The sequence below is a fragment of the Daphnia magna genome, linkage group LG6, assembly GCF_020631705.1.
Source record: "Daphnia magna isolate NIES linkage group LG6, ASM2063170v1.1, whole genome shotgun sequence".
Lineage (NCBI taxonomy): Eukaryota > Metazoa > Arthropoda > Branchiopoda > Diplostraca > Daphniidae > Daphnia > Daphnia magna.
Window position 1 is genome coordinate 2277102 of NC_059187.1, and position 15177 is coordinate 2292278.

At 38.6% G+C, this 15177-nt stretch overlaps 2 pseudogenes; both read left to right on the forward strand.

Moving 5' to 3' along the window:
- Window positions 1–1040: 1040 nt before the first annotated feature.
- Window positions 1041–3301, forward strand: LOC123473749 (annotated as a pseudogene).
- Window positions 3302–8505: 5204 nt separating this feature from the next.
- On the forward strand, window positions 8506–12754 carry LOC123473750 (annotated as a pseudogene).
- Window positions 12755–15177: the final 2423 nt, after the last annotated feature.

The following is a 15177-nucleotide window of genomic DNA, read 5'->3' on the forward strand; positions in this document are numbered from 1 at the left end:
TTGTTATAACCCATTCCATGACTAGATCGAAAAAAATAAACAAAGAGTTGCTAAGCCAAATAATCAAACATAGTACGATAGGAAAGTAAAAGGACAACAGCCAATACCAGAGCATTATGCTCGATTTTGCATATAAATTTCAATTGTTTTGCTCTTTCATAGTAACCGATTTGTAACAGTATTGAAATGTTCAACAATACACAGTTCACTGCCACTGATTGTAACCGGTTGGAAAACTTATGCAAATTTTTTTTTTTTTGCACGATTGCCAAAATCCAACTTAAAATGACGCCTCAATGCATCAGTACTGTAAATAGTAAAGCTACGTGATTGTAAATACCCTATTTTTTTTTATTATTATTATTATTTATTTGAAGTGGTAAAATTAGAAAGTTGGCTGGGGATAAGGTCCACGCGCACTAACAACTTGGCGAACGCAGTGAGAGCGTTAGCCGAGTCCAGATTGTCAACGCAGTATAATAGGCAAAAATGTTCACTCTCTTTTTTTGGCCTCAGCAAAATTATTTTTCTTGTTGTGTTTGTTGACATTGTAAATACACACGTGGACGTGCCTGACGGGATCAACCCACCTTTTCTTAAATCTTAAAATTGTGTAAATAAGTTCTTTAAAGATCCCTACCGGACGGAACGGTACGACCTTGAAGAGTTGGAAGAAAGCGCTTTTTCACCTTTTTCTCCTCTCCCTTTTACCTTGTAATCGAACGACGCGCACCGCCCAATAGACGACAGATGGTGTTGCTGAAGAATTGAGAAGCCAGCACGCGAGGGGAGGAGATTAAAGCCAATCCAGATGGAAGCAGGAGGGAGGAATCAGAGGAGTGGTTTGTCATTTAAAACGGTTGAATTGGGCCTTCTAGTCGTCACACATCTCGTACTCTCGTGCGCCAACACCACTCAATTCTACGGGAGATCTCTAAGCTTTTCCTTGTGTTCTTTATTTCGAACAAAACAAAACAAAGTAAAAGTTACTCGCTTTGAACAACGTACAATCGTATAGAAGAATCTGAATATCCAACAAAATGACTCCGCAAAGATGCACCGCTGCTCTAGTCATCGTCCTTTTCTCCGTCAGCTGCGTCCTCTCTCAACATCCGCGCGTTCCAATCACACCTTGCAATGGTAAAAGTTTACTTGTTTTCAACATTGTTTATTCGATGTCGTGGTATAGAATGGCTCTTGCGTTACACGTTTCTCAGAAATAGTTTCTCGTGCAGTTGAAAAAAAAAAACGTATCGGCTTTAGGCGTTTCTTACAATGTGCAATTCTGTTTAAATTTGGGAAGCTGGTACGATAGCGCTGTTACCTGGAATTTTCGGAAAGCTGCCGTTAGTCCTCCGCGTCTTAATGTACGATTTTCCTCAGGGATTACTTGTCTTTGATAGGAGATCATGTGAATGACCTATTGCCCTTATTTCGTTCATTGTGTTTCCTCAAGGCGAAAATAGTGAAAATGGAGAAACGTTAGCGCAACTGCGAGAAAAGAATTAGGAAATGTGGAAGGCACGAGTGGAAATCGCTAGTAAGTTCCGCAGACTGGTCCCTTTGTCCTTGTCCCGATATCCTCGTGAATAACTTTTTAAAAAGTAAGAGTGGAACGTACTAGCGCTATACAATATGTCGCCTCATTTAGCGATTTTCATTTTTTTTTTTACGTAACAATTGTTATTTAGGGAGACTGGAGTATGCCGGGACACCGGGTCAAGAGGGACAGTAGGGGGAAAAATAGTAGATTTTTATAAAATCAAAAAATTTTTAGTATGTTGTTAGATAATACAATCTACTTGGGCATGGAATACGTTGAGTTTTGTCAACCATTGTGTCTAGTTATTAACAAAACAAAAAACGTTTTTTTTTAGTTAATTTTGTCCCGCTATTTAATGTTTATAGAAAAATAATCGCAAATGGCATGTAAATTTAATATGAAATGAAGCTTAATCATTTCTTTATTGTTAAAAACAAAATTATAATTTTCGGTCAATTACTGTAGATAATATTAACGTTTTAAAAAAATACTCTTTATCGGGGAAATCGGGACAGCTGTTTTTGACTAAAATGGGACATTAGTGGGCGGGTTTGGCCTTCAAGCCCATCAATCATCACCGAGCTCATGACGCCAACGATGATCACAAGCAATCGATTATTCAGCATATTAATCGATTGCACGTTAAGCCTCAAACCCCACCCATCTTGTAATGAGAGTTTTTTATCATATAAGAAAAAATTTTTATTAACACAATAATCAAATTGAAACATTTATTAATTTATAGAGTCTATGCAGTGGGACGCTATTTCAATTTTACAATTTTTTTAATGAATTTTAAGGCGTAAACGGAGGACGTCCCTCACCACCCACCCTAGTGTCCTCACTTACCCCTCAAAATAGGCTCCTCCCACAAATCTAAGAAAACTTTAAAGGTCTTATATGGGAAAATGGTTTTATTATTAAATTATATAAAATATATGGGGGGTACATTACCGTATGGAATACATAAAAACAAAATAATAAATTAATTTAATGATTAGTTTGGGAGATATAGGGGGAAACGAAAACCGTCCCGGCTTACTCCAGTCTCCCCTACGTACGAATTAGCAACGGAATGTGATTTTTTGTTTTCTTTTTTCTTTATAATTCTGATAACTAATTAAATTCTATCCTACCACAGGTAGTCCCATGTCCGGCAAATTGCTAGAAGTGCGTGTTTCCAACGCAATAACAACTTCCCTTGCATCTTGAAACGAGGATCTCAGGCCACCATCGAGTTTGATTATATTCCAAGTAAAAATTTAAGTGTTTACTAGTTACCCCAAGCGCAAATTTCTCATCTTTGGTGAAACATCCAATAGCTCAAGATACGAACCGGATAACTACGGGAGCTACAGCTCGTCTTGGAGCCGTTCCTCTTCCATTTGTTGGTACAAACAATCAGCCAGCGTGTTCGAGGATTACGTCAAAACAGTCCCGTCAGAGTCCCGGCTGCAGCTTAAGGGCGGGAGAAGTCTATACCTACTCGAACACATTTCCCATCCTGCAAATTTACCCTGTGGTACGTTCAAATATTCACAATTGTTTACGTTGGCATTTTCTTTTAATCGTTTCTCGTGTTTTTCATGCAACTTTAAGACCAACGTGCTGGTTCAGTGGGAGCTGAACGATGGCAACCGACAGAAAATCACCTGTTTTACAATCCTGCCAGGATCGTCTAAGCGCGAAGTCGTCAGAAGGACCAAATGCTTTGAAAATCTCAATTCCATTTTTTGTGTGTCACACTTTAAATTTTAATTCTTCTTGGTCGGTGAGTTTTCTCAAGTAGATTACCTCTGCAAGCCAAGAGCTCTCTTATATTTTGAAATACGTTTTTTGCTTTGTACAGAACACTAGAATACAATCTCTATACTTTACGGAAATAAAAAATACATTTCTTCCTTGTTTAAAAAAAAAATCCATTATTACCCCTGGTTGGCCATTTGAAATAAACAAGAAAATTTATTGGGCTATTTAAAGTAAAGTAATTGAGCTTGTATATTCAAGCACCTACCGGCATTAACTTTCGTGATTTCTCTGTCGTGGCCTTCGGAATTTTAAAAGAAAAGGGTAGTCACGTTTCCTTTCCTTTGGTTTCAGGAAATCGGCGAACCATTAGAATGACGACCCAGAGGGCTCAGCAGAAAAAAGGCCAGATGTATCTCAGCAGATATTCTCAGTGTGAATGACGTATGCGGATTTCTAAGCAAAAAATAAAAGAAATTAAAAGCAACATATAAAGCTCGATAAAGTTCAAAAACAAATAATGATTTCCATGAACTCTGTAAATGGTTGTAATTGAAAAATACAAACTATCCGTGCTAATATCGGAGAACCACAACATGACTTCATGCACAGGTTTTCTGGGGACGAAAACATGTGGCGTATTAAAACGGGGAGTTTTACAGTATTCGACGCGTTCAGTTATCTGTAAGGTGACCTACAATCGTTTCCGAATTAGGAACCAGGTACGATTTCTCTCGCCAATTTTCTTCACGATGTTATGGACCTACCATACAAGAAGTTAAAGATAAGAGCTTTGTCCTAAAATGCAAAGCTAATAGTTGTCAGCAACTATACAAATGAGATAACACTGATTTAGCGATTGGCTAGACCTATAGTCATAACTATTAACAAGTGTCATTGACTCATTAAAAAGATAAGCAATTCCATGTACATGGAAGATGGAACTGCTTAGTTCAACACTCTCATTGCTCCACATAGCCACAGTAGCATATGACCTGATTCTCCTTCCAGCATGAAACGAAGACCTCTGGGGAGATGGATATGTGAGCGTCATCATCTCTGAGTAAATGCTGTAATGTCCAAATGCAACCTGCACCACACGTAGACGGTTTATTTAATCCTTGTACCCGCCACGATGCGGTCCTGTTACAACGAATGGAATACGTATGGAACAACGTTACAATATCTCACTTCGAATAACAACGGGGTTCTCCCGAAAACGCTTTTCACCGTATTATACAGCCGCATCTATGGCCTTGCCATTGTTGGAGCTTGTTTGTGGAACTATTCGAGAAATTCAAACTGAAAACTGGAAAATCAAAAAGTTGTGCCCGTTTAAATAAATAACTGACTACTTTACTATTTCATACTCGTTTATTTCAGACTCAGACGAATTATTTTCATTTATATTGTCACTGCTAGATGGCGACAAAAAAACTTATTATTGATGCAACATCTGACGCGTCTAGCCCAGGCTGGTCGCAAGGAAATATGTATTAGCACACTCGCCTCCACAAATATGTGCTCCTTCCGAATGGCGGGAAAACTTCAGTACCGTTGCCAATGTATTGAGGAAGAAAGAGAAAGTTTTCCCGCCATTTGGAGGGCGCCACAAAAATGACTAAACTTTGCATCAGTCGTTTTGTTATTTAATCTTCGACAAAATTAGGATTTATTATGATATTAATGTTCCTTGTGATGTCACAAACACTATGTTCTAAATAGATATATTTATAAGTAAGCTTTTGTTCCAAAACCTACGTTTAAAATAAACAGTCCCTGATGGTGGCCATTTTTTCAATGCACCAAATTCAGATTTTAAAACGCTCGTTCAAAAAAGCTTCTTTTCTTTTTTTTCAAACACAATAACTCCTTGCAGTATCCCATTTATACATTGAATTATTAAATATGATTTAATAATCATAAGCATTTAATAAAATCATTAGTAAAATTTACGTTGTTCATTTATACACAATTCAGAAATGAAATCCATTATAAAATACGAATATTAGAGTAAATCCAAAGTTTATTTTTCCTGGACACATAGAAAAACACGGAACGCCAAATTACCTAATTTCAGTACCTCGGCTAGGGCCATTTATTTTATTTCCGCAGAAAATAATCACCATCCACAAACGCTATCTAGCGGCCACGGCTTGCACCTTTTGAAATCCCACCACTGGAGGAGGAGCCGAATCGCCGCCGATTTCCATAACTATTTCGAACACATTACTCGATTTGATCGTGGCGGGAACGCCGCCACAGTTACTCCCCTAAAAATTTCAGCACCTATGCTAGGGCTTTTGTTTTTTTGCAGAAAATAATCACCATCCACCAACGCTATCTAGCGGCCACGATACGCACCCTCTTATGAAATCACCACTGGAGGAGGAGCTGAATCAACATCGATCTCTACAACCATTTCAAACAATTAATATCGATTTTATCGTGCTAGTGCAGACGACAGGTGAATATCTCAGTGATAATAAATTTGTTTTTGCTTTTCTAAACGTCCATCAATCACTGGTTTCGAATACTGTTTATCTCGTTTGTTGCAATAACATGACCAGTTTATCTCGCGTTGAAACGGATGACGCCTGTCTGGAGCGTTGCGTTGTAAGTCACGTTTCTTTGTATTGCTTTTCTTTTTCTTTTTGCATGCGCACACGTGAATTCTACGTATAAAACCTAATGTTATGATTATGCCTGTGATGTCCGATGATTTTATTCATGTGGCTTTTTGTGTCATTAGAATCTGGCTGATTAAAACCACATTAAGTGTCCTTGTGTGTCGCAGATTCACCCGGAAGTTAGTGCCGGGCCAATCTCTGTGAATGATGACTTCCAAACCGATCACTGGATTTGATGGGCCCTACTTCTTAAAACAAAAACAAATTTATTATCACAGAGACATTCACCTGTATCTGCTACGGGCACGATTAAACCGATATTAATTGTTGGAAGCGGTTATAGGAATCGATAGTGATTTCATCTCCTCCTCCAGCGGGTGGGATTTCAAAACGGTCATACCGTGACTAATTGGGATGGCGTTGGTGGATTACGATTATTTTCTCGCGAAAAAAGTAATTGGCCTAATTGAGGTGAGCTTAATTTTTTAGGGGTAATTTGGCGTGTTCCAGAATATTTCGTAGCTAAGTATGCATACAGGTGGAATGTCTCTGTGATAATAAATTTCTCAGTGTTAATAAATTTTTTTGTTCGTAAAGTAGGGCCATCAAATCGTGATCGGTTTGAGAGATCCTAATTCACAGACGATTTGTCCGGCAATAACTGGAGTGAATATGCGACACCGAGGACAACTTGATGTGGTTTTAATCGACTAGATTCTGAATGATAAAAAATACGTGAGCGAGTACAATCATCGGACATCACAGGCATAATCATAACATTAGGGTTTTATACGTTGAATGCACATGTGCGCATACAAAAACAAAAACAATACAAAAAGAGAAACGCGACTTACAACGCAACACTCGGCAGATAGCGCCGTCCATTTCAACGGCGAGATAAACTGGTATGTAATTGCAACAAGCGAGATAAAAAGTATTGAAAACCAGTAATTGATAAACGTTTAGAAAACAAAAACAAATTTATTATCACTGAGACATTCACCTGTATCTGCACTGGCAAGATAAACTGGATATTAATTGTTGAAAATGGTTGTAGAGATCGATAGTGATTCAGCTCCTCCTTCTGGTGGGATTTCAAAAAGGTGTGGATTGTGGCTGCTAGATGGCGTTGGTGGATGGTGATTGTTTCTGCGCAAAAATTGGCCCTAGCCAAGGTGCTGAAATTTTAGGGGGTAATTATGGCGTTCCGTAAAAACAAAATGTATTAATGTAAATAATGGAAAACATGGCGGTAAAACAAATAACAAATTCGGAAATTCGTAAGAAAACAAATGGACGAACGCTTTACACATTTTCGACAGGAAAACAACGCCAGAAAGTGCAAGCGGCCTTTTTGCGTGCTTAGCCATATAACAATTACGAGGTTAGCCTTTTCCCGACTTTTTCCCGAATTTTCGTTATCTAAATTTTGCTCGTAGCAAAAATACTGAAATCATGGCACACTGTCTCGTTTTTAAATAATCAAAACAAACAAAAAAAGTTGCTTGCTTTTTTTTTGTTGTATTTTGCAATCAAAAACTATGCCATCTAGCGCTCATAAGTAACTTTTATTTCGGGCTACCGGGGGGTGCCTCTTTTTGTGGAGGATACTGTAGGTCTAGCTGCTGGTTAGGTGATGTGTTTCATCCTCAAGTTGATATAAAATTAAAAACTGTGCGTGAAACAAAATCAATAAATAATCCATTCCTTTTTTCTGAGCTCCTTCTTCAGAAACTGATTACTTCTTCAATCAAATAAATCAGCTCATGTTTAATTTCAAAGATAACGTGCTGGAGCAACAATTGCTCCGCACATCCATCTTTTTCGACATGTTTCGTCGTCTGCTTGGACGAATGAAAATGTTTACTTTTTCGGCAATGTTGGTAAATTAGTCTGAAATGGGAAAAAGTGAAGTAAAACGTTGTATGTAAGGTGTTGTTTGAAGAATAGAATTGCTGAAAGCGTCGTAGGTATATGGATCTTGCGAATAACTGTAAAATTTTGTTCTAATTACTTTAACTTATGGCAGACGTGACACTCGATGATTAAAAGCTAATAACTTATGGAAAATCGGACCAAGGAAAGCTCAGAATTAACCTTAGAAATATAGGTACATAAAAATAAAGATAATAAAAAAACATAACGAAAGAAAGAAAGTCAGTCCCATTTAAGATTCTACATTACTATTTCCATTACTTACTGTAACTTGGCAGGAATACATTCATCAACAGAACAAGATTATTGTCTCCAAGTGATAACTCAGATGCTAATGAGGACACGTAACAAGGGCAACCACGACTCACTCTACTGGGACTAAGAAAACTAAGTTAAAAGATAAATTAACTGCTGGGGAATGTACCCACCAGACATTTGGTTTCTCATCTAAAATATATTCCTCCTGAAGAACTCTTAGATTTTCACTTATATGCAAAGATGATTACCGAGAAGGATACTTTCAGTGCACTTCTGGAAACAGATTTGCAAGAGGTATGTAAATAAGCTGTTGAAAGTATGTTCAACTAAGTGAGTCTTCATGTCCAACACAGATACAAGGGTGATGAAACGTCCCTTCCACGAGAGTTAGAAATGCCTCTGACAGCCGACGCGGCTGAGAGCCCGTGCAATCGCCCATTATATTTGAGATGTCCGTCTTTGATGAAACGTATGAAACCCTCTGTTGCTCCTGGTACGAGCCCTACACGTTACAGGGGATGCGGTTGCTTCAGTAGTACGGCACGAGGTAAATACATTAAGTACAATTTAATTAATTTTGTAGTAAAACAAGTTTTTCATATGTAGAAGGAAAGGGCCTTTTTTGGAATTTTTATTTCAAATGGATCAATCGGAATGTTGACGCTCGGGATTACCATTGAAGCGAACTTTTGAAAACACTGAAGCTGGTTGCTGGGTTCTGAAGGCACGTGTAAAGCGAGTTTGTGTGGTTCCCTTATCCACAATACAGTTATCGGTCTACATACCCATTTGGGTCTCACGTCAGATATGCGGCATCAGAAGTTGCCACTGGCTTCAGCGATTATACAACGACTCATTGGGGTTACAAAAATGAAACAGAACCTGGGATGCAGGTGCTGCAGTTCAGAATAAAATTGACCTAGAACCCATCTTCCAATGCATACCGACGGATCGGTGGGATCCCGAATAACCATATCCACGTGATAATGTCCGGCCATCCAGCATGCCTTGTCCTGATGAGGAACGGTAAAGTATTTGCTGTAATTATGTACAAAATTAGCTCCTTTTTTGGAACTTCATGAGTAATACCTGTGTGATATTGTTGCCTCTTCCAAGTGAACAAAACTGTTTGATTTACATCCATAATACGTAATATTGATGATAATTGAAGTACAGGGTTAGCTTTCGTGCAATTCAATTGCAGTGAGGGCAACAATAGGGGAATACAGAACATACAACAAATTAATCGTAAAGATATTTAGTGGTCGGTAATTAGAATTTAATGACACTTTGAGGTATTTTTCCCATTAGTAAACACGAGTTGAAAATATTGAGGCTAGCGTCATAGTTAAGTGGTGTTCTTGGTTTGTGCATGAAATCGAAAATTATGTCTTTTAATTAGTCCCAAAACCAAATTGTCAACAGAGTAAATCTTTTGGCTCACCCGAAAAATACAACATGATAAAAAAATGTCACCAGGTGAGGGTTTCGAACCTTCGTCTCGATATCAGAGATCAGATCTCTTAAACGCCTTAAGTCTGACGCCTGAACCACTCGGCCAACCTGGTTGCAGACATGATTGACGTAATGTATAAGCGCACCATATTCTAATCGACTAATGAAAAATAAAAGCTAAACATCTAAAAAAAGAAAAATATACTTTTGAAGTGAAGTGAAGTCTGATTCAATATCAAATTAATAGTAAATTATATAATGACATTATGAAATTGGCAACGTGTTTTTACCATTGATATTTATTTTTCGAATGTTCACCTACTGATAAATTCCTGCATGATTCCACCTGATTCCACTGCTTGCCATTTTTTAATTTGAATGGAAATAAGCCTTATGATCCATTAAATTTGGAAAAAATTAAGAAGCTGTAAGTCTTGAACTGGGGACGATACTAGTCTTACTTGGTGATGTGGAAGAGGAAAGCACATTCATTATTCTAATTAAGCCATTGATATTCATCTTGGGTTTATGGAAAACACACCCACACGTAGTAGTTTATACCAAAATGCTTACAGGAAATCTCTGTTTTCTGAGACTAATATAAATCTAGGAGATGACAGCTTTACAACCTTGGAAGAAATAATGAACTGGGGGAAAACTATGAAGGCTGGATTTCTACTTCTTGGTGGAGATCTTTTTCATGAAAACAAACCTTCAAGAAGAACATTGCAAAGAGGCATGGATTTACTCCTGAAAATATTGTTTGGGTCCAGAGGAAGCATACATTGTAGTTTTTAAGTGATCCAGATATCAAATTCAAGGACTGTCCAACCTCCTGGAGTTAACTCTGAAGACCCTAATTTAAGAATAGCCTGTACCAGTATTTTCCCATCCATGGAAACTATGACGATCCCTGTGGGTAAATATTCTCAACTATAGCTGCTAGAGAACTAAGCTTAAGATAAATTTGTTGTTTTATTTAGGGAAGGTAATTACAGTGTGATGGATATGCTTGCAGCAACTGGATTTGTTTCAATTATTTTGGGAAAGTACCAAATTTTTAAGAGTTTAAGGCTTCAACTAATTTTGCTCAAAAAGGGTGACACATTTGTCTCAATTTATGGTACAAGTTCCATGCACGATGATCGCCTCTTCAGACTTTTCAAGAAGAAAAGGTAAGAACAAAGTTAAATGGATAAAAAAATGGATAAACTGTATTCACACATCTTTATTATATTTATACATATATTGACCAACTGACCATAAACCTCAAATAATCATTCAGGTTTTCTTTGAAGTTCTCGCTGAACTTGAGGATGAATGGTTTAACATTTTAGTTTTGCACTAAAATCGTGCCCGACACGGATGTAAAAGCTATGCTAGTGAGCATTTTCTGCCTCATTTCATGCATTTGGTTTTATAAGGTTACGAACACGAATGCCACAACTGGAACTAGAAGACTCTTTGATGAATTTCGGACTCGCACAGCCTGCAGCAGCGTGGCAACTTTTGTCACCTGGCGAAGCGTCTCCGAAGTACGTCGGTATGCTGAAAGTCCACAAGAAAGATTTCTGCATCGAAAAATTACCTTTAAGGACCACGCGGCCTTTCGTATTTGATACGTTGTCGCTGGACGAATTCAGTGACATTGGCCACCAACTCGCCAACGATGAAGTGGTGAAAAAAATTCGGGCCAAAATTGTCGATATGTTGACTTCGCAAAACCCTACTTTCCGGTAAGATCAGCATTAATTAACTTGATTCATTTAACTTTAAAAACATTATGCCATTTAAGCACCATCCTAATCAGCTCGTACTTCCGCTTCTGGGATTGAGGATCGAGCACGAGATCGATCAGGCAGTTCTTAAATACCGTGATTTACACGTTGAGCGAAGTCTCGAAAAAGTTGTTGCCAATCCAGAGGATGTCGTGAAGCTTGTCAGAAAACGCAGCGTTCAGGAGAAGATGAACGCTGACGTCGATGAGGAAGCTTGGGATACTGTCTTTAATATGGAGGTTTTAATTTTCACTGGTATAGCAAATTCTGACGATCATGCTTAATTTTACGTTTTGGGTAGTCTATTAATATGGTTGAGGGTCATCTAGAAAACTATATTGGATTGATTACTTCAAAGAGAGCAAAAAACCTCTACTAGTGATACATGAGCGTTCGCTTATTGCAGCCGTTCACTATTACGTGGACAAGACTTAGTGATGACGCTTCGTAATTTAATTGAGTAATTGGACAGGTGGTGTTATTTCTAACTAGACTTTTGTATCTGTCTTATATTACTTCCAGTTTACAAGCTCAGAAGACCAAAGAACAATTGAAGAACAATACTGTAGGAACAGATAGAGCCAGTTTTAGAGATGTGGTTTTGCAGAGATCCGTGAGCAGAGGAACGACGATACAAGGCAAATCATTGACGAGGTTTTCTTCATAATCTTTCACTGTTTCGTATAGGAAATGTTAATGAATTTGTCTTTTGCATCAGGCTCATAGTTGGCTAAGTGGTGAAGTCCCCGCTGTCAAACGGGAGCCTTCATCAGCAAGTGATTTTGTAAGTAATTATATCAACTGTAACCAAACAACATTTGGCCATAATTAAACATTTTCCCGTTGCGTTTACAGACGCATCGCCAAGTCAGATGACGATGATGAAATGAAGGTTAGAAATACACTTGCCGGATGTGTCCCCGTTCAAACATCGCGGCCGAGGAAGGGGCCGTGGTAGATCCTGTGCTGCTATGTCTACACGTACAAGAGGTCGTGGCAGAGGTAGAGGTGCCACCAAAGAAACCAAAATCGATAAAGAAGATGTCACCATTATAAGTGACAGCGAAGAAGAATTCATTCCAGTAGCCGCCGTGGTTACACCTCGCCAGACGGCTAGATCATCTCGCGGGGATACGAGGAGGCGGGCTACCTGCCGCTGCAAATCCACCAGCTTAATCCAGCCAAATAACTCAGGCTTTCGCTCGACAATCGCAAATTTCTACACAACCGACCCAACGGGCAGCACCTCCCACTGCTACAGGAACGCTCGCTACCACTGCTCGCCCTGCGTTCATCCCAAAGCATCAACAGCTCGTGGTGTTTGCTATGTCAGCTATCAGCGATTAAATCCAACACTCTTGACTCATTCGACATTAAGTATCGACGGAATGGGCACTCTAAGCTACTAGGGGTTCCTTACAGCAGTGGACAGTTTGAGTATCTTTCTAATACCATCCATTGTTAAATGTGGTTTTCCGTTAATTCACAGAAGCATCCGTTAGTTATTAGTTTGATTGTTACTTCTGTCCAGCGGCTAATTTAAACATTGAGACGTTATTTGAAAATTGGTTAAACATTCTACGTGGAGAACATTTTGTAAGAAATAAGTTAAAGCTGAAACGTAATAATCAAACAAAGAAATAGGAGGATGCAAGATAACGGCCAGTGTACTCCTTGACTTGTTTGAACAAACGCAAATTATCACCGGCTGTTTAGAACAAAATTTCAACTGTCCAATAAGGTCCAGTAATACGAGGCAAATTTATTCCGAAAAACAGGCGTAATCCAGCCCTGAAGTAACAAAGGGAACAAAACGTTATCATGGTGCGCATGTTATTTCGCCTGTTTAGAGCTAACGCCTTGGAAACCTAACGGGCGTGTATGAAACACCTTTACTGATTCCACACTGCACCTTCCAGCATTTATAGAGACTTCTCAAGGGGCATGTGTTGCAACTTGGCAATACGAAATGAACAAGGTGGTTGGGAAATTTTGAATTGACAACATCCTTTACTAGTGCGAAATCGTAGCCACTGCAAAGTGGATATAGAAAGTCAGTCCGAGCTCTTTATTCGTTGGGAGTGGATCCTGAGTCCTGACATCTCAGTAAGTTTGGCCCTTACAGTAAGTATTTATTGAAGATTGAATCGAAATTTTCACAAAAGCTTCAGTTATAACTAACTAAATAGAGTGTAATGAATCAGTTACTGCGTCACCGCGCCTTACTGCGCACTGGCCGAAGATGACAAGGGTAGAATGTTACAGCGTGAAGCATTTGTGTTTTCAGCTGCACAATTTTTTTTTATACTCCGCATTTACTGTGTGTATATTTAAGTAAAAGATTAGAAACCATACAAAGCTTTTTTACATTTATCTTTTTTATCTCTTTCCAGAGCCATCGCCTGCCATTTATTTCCGTCAGCTTTCATCTTCCGGATTTCCTAAACTCGAATACATTTTCAACACTGACGCGGAATGGGAGACTTCCATGAAAAGGTAATTTTCACCCTGTAAAAAGAAAACTTGTACTCAAATAATATTCAATTACTATTCAGAACGGCACGACAATTGAAGTCTTGATTTTCTTGTTGTCGCAGTTTTTGTATCATTACACCAACGAATATGCGCATACCGGAAAATTTTACGTGAGAAAACTCTATTGACACCTTCAAAAGATCGGGACGGACAAATCACGCTACGGGATGGTGTCCTACTTAACTTCGCTTCAACCTGAAACTGGGCGTGGTAAAATAAAAAAATAATCTGATGGGGTTGCTCATATGCCAAAATGTACTGGACGAGGCACAAGAATGCTATTTCCAAGTCCGATAAGAGAAACCTTCCTTGCGTGATATGCCGAACGGAAAGAAGGTCGAGATGCTTGGCGTTTTCCTAATGACATCAACCTAAGCCACATATCATTTACCAAGGATATACTGATAAGTCTGATTCTGAGACATATCAACAGAATAACTCGTCCACTACGTACGCTGAAATGTCAACTTCAACCATGGGGCTGGACATCGGATTTGAATGATTACGAAGGACGAAGTTTGTCGCACAATCAATAGATTTTCAGAATCTGCTTCTGAAGCCGTTACCAGCTGGAGAGATCTTTCGGTCGTTCACGTGGAAATGACGTTTATGGATCTTCTCAGCAACAGCAGGAACCGGAAACTTCTGGATTGGGATTTATAGCTGAACAAATGCCGTTTTAGCTATTGAGCAGCTAGCTTTGGGTCTTTTTTTGCTGCATCCTGTCCAGCTAATCGAAAATAACTAATAATCACACTACAAGACGAAAGATGTATTCTTATTGCTTATCTTTTGGTTGTTATTCTTAAAACATTGCTACACACATTATATAAGTTCTCTGTATTGGTTTTATGGTGTTATTTGGCTATATAAAGGTTTTCTATATAGTAAAACATTTTGTGGCAAACTTAACCTAAAGTATATTTGATCTGAAAGTAAGTGCAGTGAATCAATCCCACAAGCCCGGCTAGCCCAATCGGTAGAGCATGAGACTCTTTTTTTTAATCTCAGGGTCGTGGGTTCGAGCCCCACGTTAAGGGGCAATTTTTCCCACTTAATATTACTTACATATTTATTGCATTGCGTAATAAAGAAAATCAAAGCTCTATTACAGAACTCGTTTTTTCAATTGAAAACATAATCTTGACAATAACAAAACAAATTCAGTGCAGATTCATCCAGATGATCCCTGATGTCTTCCGTCCCCTATCAAACTGAAAATATTTAATTTTCCAGATAAACACTTTGGCTCAAGTAATGCTCTACAATCAAAACCTCGTCTTAGATGTCCTTCATT